The sequence below is a fragment of the Echinops telfairi genome, unplaced genomic scaffold (assembly GCF_000313985.2).
Source record: "Echinops telfairi isolate 266 unplaced genomic scaffold, ASM31398v2 ScPeMD7_7458;HRSCAF=8496, whole genome shotgun sequence".
Classification (NCBI taxonomy): domain Eukaryota; kingdom Metazoa; phylum Chordata; class Mammalia; order Afrosoricida; family Tenrecidae; genus Echinops; species Echinops telfairi.
The window spans coordinates 44,526,522-44,534,116 of record NW_022111358.1 but is presented as its reverse complement, the minus strand read 5'-3'; positions in this window follow the sequence as shown (position 1 = coordinate 44,534,116).

Here is a 7,595-nt window from a genome sequence, read left to right as displayed (position 1 = left end):
TTGAGAAACGATGTACAAATGCGCTTTACACAATTGATGTGTGTATGGATTGGGATAACAGTTGTATGAGCCCCTAATAAAATGTTAAAAAAAAAAGAAATACCCTCTGTCTAACTTATGTGTCCTCGTGGGTGTGGTTCCAGGAAAACATATATATATGTATGTGTATATAGGTAGATATACATACATGATAATGGCACTCCTGTTGAGCCTGTGCGTCTATCTCATAGATGACTGCTGTTACGGCGATTGCATGATTGTATGTGTAGTAGTATTGCTATGGTTACCTTGAACTCTCCTCCTCCTCCTGGTATCTTCCCTTGTCACTCTCATTTCGTGCTGACCTTTCCTTTTTGCCTTTCCCTTCATGCAAGCGAATGTGTGCCGACCTTCTGGTTAGTGCTTTATCTCCTCTCCCCTCCCATCCCTGGTGACACTCGAGAATGTTTCCTTTAGAGTGAAGACCTTTCCTTGGCCTTTGACCACAGTGGTCTCATACACAAATCTGGTCCTTTGGCGGTTGACTAATTTCACTTAGCATCATGTCCTTCAGGTACATCATGTTATGAAATACCCAGAGGTGTATCATAGTCTTTAACCTTTCATAATTTTCCGTTGCGTGTTTAGCCTTTCATCCCTTGATGGGTCCTTAGGTGGTTTCCCTCGTGTTGCTCTTGTGATTCAGGCTGTGGTGAACACGTTGTTATTGTGAGGTGTCCACAAATCCCTTTCTGACTCACGGACACCCCGTACAACAAACAACAAAACACTACGTGGTCATGTGCCGTCCTGTTGCAGCCACTGTGTCAATCCATGTCCTTCAAGGTCTTCCTTTTTTTTTTTTTCCTTTTCCTTTTTTTATACCGGCTACTTTACCAAGCAGCATGTCCTCGTCAGGGACTGGCCTCTCTTGACCAGATGTCCAAAGCACATGGAAAAACGACTCACACTCCTTCCTTCTAAGGACCATCTGGCTCTTCTTCCAGGACAGATTTGGTCCATTCTTCCGGCAGTCCGAGGTCTGGTTCATATTCTTCGCCAACGTGGTCATTGAAACACCTCCATTCCTTTTCATTCTCCCCTACCCACTCTCCAGCTTTCACGTGCACCCAAGATGACTGACGCCATGACGTTGGTCAGGCGCACCTTCGTCTTTGACATGAAGCGCCGTCTTCAACACTCGAAAGAGGTCTTTTGCAACAGATTTTCCCAATGTCATCCATCATGTGACTTTCTGACTGCTGCCGCCATGGGTCTCTTTCCAGGCCCATTGGGAAACATGACGTGTTCTTCCAGGAACGTAGCTCTCTTTTGGCCTCTTGCAGTAATGATTTGTAGTTTTCTTTGTATGGGTCTTTGGCTCTGGTTAGATTTATTCCTAAGTATTTAATCTTCCAGGCAGCTTTCGCACATTTCTCTGATGTCCTTTTATGAGCTTGAGTTCTCTTTGTTGTGGTTGTGCGGTGCCATCGACTCAGTTCCGACCCACAGCGACCCCATGTACAACAGACCGAAACACTGCCCGCTCCTGCTCCAGCCACGCCATGGCTCCTGCCCTTGATCCCACGGTCGCAGCCACGGTGTAATTCAATTTCCTGAGGGCCTGCCTATCTTCCACTGCTGCTCTGCTTGATAAGTATAGAGGAATCCGACTGACTTTGTATGAAACCCTGACACTTTACTGAATCCTTTCATTCATTAGTTCCACGATCAACTCTAACACTTCAAAGAGCCAGTCCATGGACTAGACAGCGTTTCCCACATTTCAGTTCTCACCGACACCCTTTCAACTCACTGCCATTGAAAAAGAAGAGTCGATGCTGACCCACAGGGACCCTCCAGGGCAGGGTGGAACTGTCCCTGCGGGTTGCCAAGACTGTAATTCTTTATGGGAGTAGACAGCCTCATGTTTCTCCCAAGTCATCACTCTAATCGCAGGGTTCCTGTGAGAATCCACATCTTCTGGTTACCTTATGAAGCTACAGATTAGTAGTTAGTAGGGCTTAGAAAGAGCCCCAGACACTGCATTTCTAGCAAGTTTCCAGGGGAGCCCAAGGCTGCAGTCCGGGGACCCTACTTCAAGGAGCAGGTCTAGAGCCCAGAAGGGATTCTGGCAGATTCTGACGCTGAAGCCGGCCCCATCCTGAGAGTGTCCAACTCAGCAGGTCTGGGGTCCAGCCCAAGGAGCTCTGTTGGCATAGCAGGGTACTCACTGGGCTGCCAACTGCAAGACCATGCAGTTTGAAACCACCAGCTGCTCCTCAGGGGAACGAGGAGCCTTTCTACTCTTGGATAGGTTTACAGTCTCAGAAACCCCCAGAGGCGTCCTCCTCGGCCCGTGAGGCTCCCTGTGAGCCCAACCCTATCCACCTGTTAGTCTGTGTACTTTAGAGAAACCAATCCACAGAAACTCATGTATAAGAGAGAGTTTTATATAAAGGTTAAGTGCGCATCAAGAAAACCTCCCAACCCAGTGCTGCCCAAGCCAACAATTCCAATATTAGCCCATATGTCCAACACCAGTCCACAAAGTCCTCCTCCATCTCACAAAACACACACCATGATGCCAATTGTAGGGGGAAAGCCAAGTCGGTGAATGTGTAAATATCTCAGTGCTGGCAGGGGTCTCCACACGGGTGCTCCAGCACCCAGGGCTGCATCAGGGTAGGTCCATGTGGCTTCTCCTCAGGGATGTCTTGCAGGAAGTGATCCTTGCCAGCTAAAGCAGGGAACTGGCTGAGGCAGCTGCAGCCTGGTCCGACCACGAGAAAGCAAGAGACCCGAGAACTCGAAAGGTGAGGCTCACTGAGCCATGTATCCCTCTGCCCTTCAATTAACCCCACATGTGTTTATCGGCCAGGTTGGCACAGTAAACTAACTATCTCACCACCCAATGGCAGTGAGTTGGGGTTCTTATTTTATTTATTTATTTTGTGTGTGTGTGTGTGGGGGGGGCTACAACCTGTGAATTTTTCATTTCTAACAAAAGGGCGAGACTTTGCCTCACATGCTTTGGACTTGCTACCAGGGGGGACTAGTCCCTGGAAAAGGACATCGTGCTTGGTTATGTCGGGGTCAGAGAAAATGAAGAAGAGCCTTAAGGAGGTGGCTGCCACAGTGGCTGAAACCTGGGGCTCAAACATGATCATAATGCAAAGGATGGCCCAGGACCGGGTGGGGCTCCCAGCTGCTGTACGTTGGGTCACTGGGAGAGGGGACAGACTGGAGGGCACCCAACACCACCACAAAGTTCCCAAGAGACTCTGATGCTGCTGGTTCAGGGACCTCGCTTGCAAAACCACCTGCCTAGGACAAACACTCAGTCCCCACCCTGCTCTGCAGGTGCCTACGGAAGGGCAGGGCGCTGAGACCACAGGCGCAGACATGTTGGATAAAACCCAGCCACCCAGACCGCAGGGAGACACTCTCTGTTGCGGGACCCGAGGGAGAGAACCCAATATTGGGTTTGGAAGAGTGGCTCACATGCAGGTCAGTGGAGAGGAAGTGGGCATTCCTGATGGAGGGTGTGGACGCCCCAAAAGGCTGGCATGTTCAGTAGACGCTCACCTCCTCCCTCCCTGCTCTGCCCTGGTGGCTCAGGAGATGAATGGTCGTCCACGTGCTGCCTGGACCAGGAGCTGCTCAGCTGTGATGGCGGGCTCTTAGAATAACCTGGGGGAACTTTTAAACATTATCAATGCCTCAGCCACCACCTCACCCCCAGCGAGGTCCTTTGAATTGGTCTTCAGTGAGACCCGGACATCAGCAGTTTTTAATAGGAAGCTCCTCAAGTGCTTTGAATACACAGACACGGCGTAGAGATCCACTGGCCCAGACCCAAGTCTATTCCCAGGTCACCCGCCACAGCTCGTGGGGGGCTAGGCAGAGGACTGCGTCCTCCCTGCTCCTCATGCTCCAACTGTCTCCCCCCTCAGAAGCAGGTAGCTGAGCATCTGGTAGGCACCTGCCCCAGTCCACCCCGAGTGGGGCGACCTACTTTTCAATTGCCTGTGGCTCCCCTTGCACATGAGACTGAGGGGCAGATGGAAATGTCAGCGAGCCTGTGTTGATGCTGCATTTGGGTGTCGCCCAAGTGCTTGTCTCCCTGTCAGGTTCCGGATGCAGCATTTAAATGGCAAGCCACCGCCGCCAGGCACTTGCTGGGGAGATCAAAGCATCCAGCAGCGTCCTGAGACATCCCGGGGGGCTGGTTGCCAAGTGCTGGCAGCACTAGGCTTGGGGCAAAGCGAGGCTGGTGCACAGATGGTCTCAGCTTGAATACAGACCCCGGGCAGAAAACATGGCACTTGGGAAAACCCTCCATCGGTGTAGGGCTTCCTCCATCGCCAACCCTGCCTACGGGAGAGCCCCTGGCTGCATCCCAGTCCACATCCAAGCTCACCTGGGGCACAGAGCCTGCTCTCCCCGACTCAGGTCTTCCTGTGAGTACCACCAGATGATGCCTTTAATTGCGAGGGAATACGGGGATCAGACAGCAGTACAGCTGGGATGCTCCTTAGAAGAAGGAATGGGGAGCTTCGTCTCAGGTACTTTGGGTATGTTATCAGGAGAGACCAGTCCCTGGAAAAGGACAGTGGGCTTGGTCAAGGAGAGGGACAGCAATAAAGGAGGCGGCCCTCCAGGAGATGGACTGACAGTGAGGATGGCGCCCCGGCTGGGTGGTGCTTTGTTCTGTTGTATTTGGGGTTGCTACGAGTCAGGACTTGGCTCCAAGGAACTCCCACAACAGCACTGAGGGGCCAGATGGAGGAAGGCAGCCACCTTTACAGGACTCCATCCCAGGAGAGTTTCCCCGTGGGATCCGATTTCTGGAGAGGCACCCAGGGGTCAGGAGACTTCCTTTCACTTCTCCATTCACTGCTTCTCTTAAAGGAACCCTGGAGGGAGGCTGCATTTGATTGCACTGGGGGCCCGAGTAAGGGGCAGTAGTAGGACTATGGCCCACCCTTCTGACTTACCAGGTCTTAGAGGCCCCTGAGTCCCTGACCACCACCTCTGATGTGTCTTCTGGGGAGAGTGTATGAAGATCAGGAGTCAGGAAGGACTAAGCCTGCAGGATGCCCTGACCTGGGCCCCGAGTGTCCTCCTGGGATGTGCCTCTTCCCTGTTGGTCCTCGGGAACTTCTACGCTCAGAGTCTTGATTGGAGCCTTTATTGAATCAGCTCACCTGACCTGAAGTCCCATTTGTTTGTTTGTTTTTGGTGGGGAGTGGGGCAGACCAGCCTCCATTAGAGTCACTTTGGAAGCCAGGACTAGCGTCAACTCTCAAGTGTAGGTCATAAAGCCTTTAGAGGACAAAGGTACCCTAGTTGCTTGGGAAAACCCAAAGGTCTAGAGTTCTCTCTCAGGAACAAAGAGCCAAGTCTTTGGGTCACCGGTTGCTGCTGAGTTGATTCTGGCTCCTGGTGATGCCATGCGGGTCCGAGAGGAAGTGTGCTCCGGCGAGTCTCCAGCGGCGTTGCTTCCAGACGTGATTGCTCCAACTATCTTCCCACGCTCCTCTGGGTGCACGCGAGCCTCCCACCTTCCGCTCGGCAGCCTGTGCTTCGGCCCTTTGTACTACCCAGGAACTTCTTTGGGAAAGCTAACGTCCACCCCATAGCCTCCCCTTAGAATCACCCCCCCCCTCCCCTCAGTTTGGTCCTGTAAAGATTGGGTGTTTTTCTAGCCTCTGGCCACCCCTCCCCACGCAGAGAAGCAGGGGAGGGAGGGCAGGCTAACAGGAAAGAGACTCTGGGTGTTCGGGGAGATGCATTTGTTGGAGCGGAAGGGAGACCGTTCCCTTCCCTCCACTGGGAAGACACAACCTCCAATCTGGCATCTCATCTCTCCTTTCTGTTTGTCCCCCGAGGGTGTGTGAGCCTGGCCACAGGAAGAAGTCACCCTGTTGTTTGTGGCAGTGGGGGTGCTGCAGATGGCTTCCTGTAGGCCCAGAGTGTTGGGTGGGACACCCACAGACGGCAGTATGCCTCGGTCCGGGATGAGTAGATGGGTCTTCTGGGTTTGCAAGGGATGACACAGCCGATTCGGGAGTAGACAAGGATGCCTGCATCGTGGGCTGCTCTTTCCTAATACTTCCAGCCCTGGAACTTTGGGGCTTCCACGGTTCTCAGAATAGGGGACAAACAAGAAGGCCCCCTGGTCTTCACCTTTGGATGTTTCTGAGCAAAATAACTACTGTTTGCCCTTCAGGGCAAAACAAGGGTATGGCAGTGGTGGGATAAGCCTATGCCCTCCTTGACCGGGCCCCAGACTGACCCGATCCCTCCCACCTTCTCTACCCCAGCGGCTCTGTTACCTCCCACAGACACTCCTCCTGGAATGTCTTCACCTGCGGTCTCGTTCAAAGTTCAGCTGCACCTCCCTGCGGCCTCCTCCTCCTTCCCTACCCACCCACCTGGAAGTAATCTTCTCCCCCTGAATTCTCGAAATACTTTCTCTAGACTTTTCTCTTGGCACACATCAATTCCACCCCCCCCACTTCTCCTCGTTATCTACCTGCATATCTTATATCATCCCGAGATGGCAAGTTTCTTAATGACAGGAGTCATATCTCACCTGCCTTTAGAGTCACACTGTGCCGCCCGGCGCTGCCAATGTCAATAGAACAAATCCAAACTCAACTGCATGACATTCAGGGGATGCTTGTCATCCGCAGGAAGTCATTCATCTCCGCTTGGCTATCGACGATGGAGCTGCTCCTGATTTAGAGAAGATGGCGGCGACAGATGTGGTCTTTGAGCTGTTGATCAGTTCACAGGCATGTCTTGGGCATGTACTCTTGCATGACACTGAGGTGCTGACAGGGGCTGCTACTTATACGGCCCGGGTCCCGGTGGCTGCCACATTCCCTCCCCTCAGATGCTTCTTCATGAGCAAACCCCGAGCTGTTTCATTCACCCAACGACGGTGGCAAGAATCCCACCGTGAAGCCTCCGTGGTCCAGCCACCTCCCTCACCACCACCATCTGGACGCTCCTAGACCTTGCCTTCCCTTCTGAGTGTCACCAGTCCTCACTCTGACGCGGCTCTCTCCGCATGTGGCGGTGGCGGTTGGGGGCCATCCCGTCAGTGCCGGCTCACAGCGCAGGATGTCCAGCAGCACGAAGCACCGCCCAGTCCGCCCAGTCCTCACCCTTGTCCTTCGGTGTGAGCCCATTTTGTCTTTTCTTTTTTATTTTTAATCGTTTTTTTAGGGGCTCATACACCTCTCATCACAATCCATACATACATCAATTGTGTAAAGCACATGTGTACATTCATTGCCCTCGTCATTCTCAAAACATTTCCTCTCCACTTAAACCCCTGGCATCAGCTCCTCATTTTTTCCCCTCCCTCCTCCCTCATGAGCTCCTGATAATTTATAAATTATTACTTTGTCATATCTTGCCCTGTGCGACGTCTCCCTTCACCCACTTTTCTGTTGTCCATCCCCCGGGGAGGAGGTCACATGTAGATCCTTGTAATCAGTTCCCCCTTTCCAACCCACTCTCCCTCTACGCTCCCAGTATCACCACTCACACCACTGGTCCTGAAGGGATCATCCTCCCTGGATTCTCTGTGTTTCCAGTTC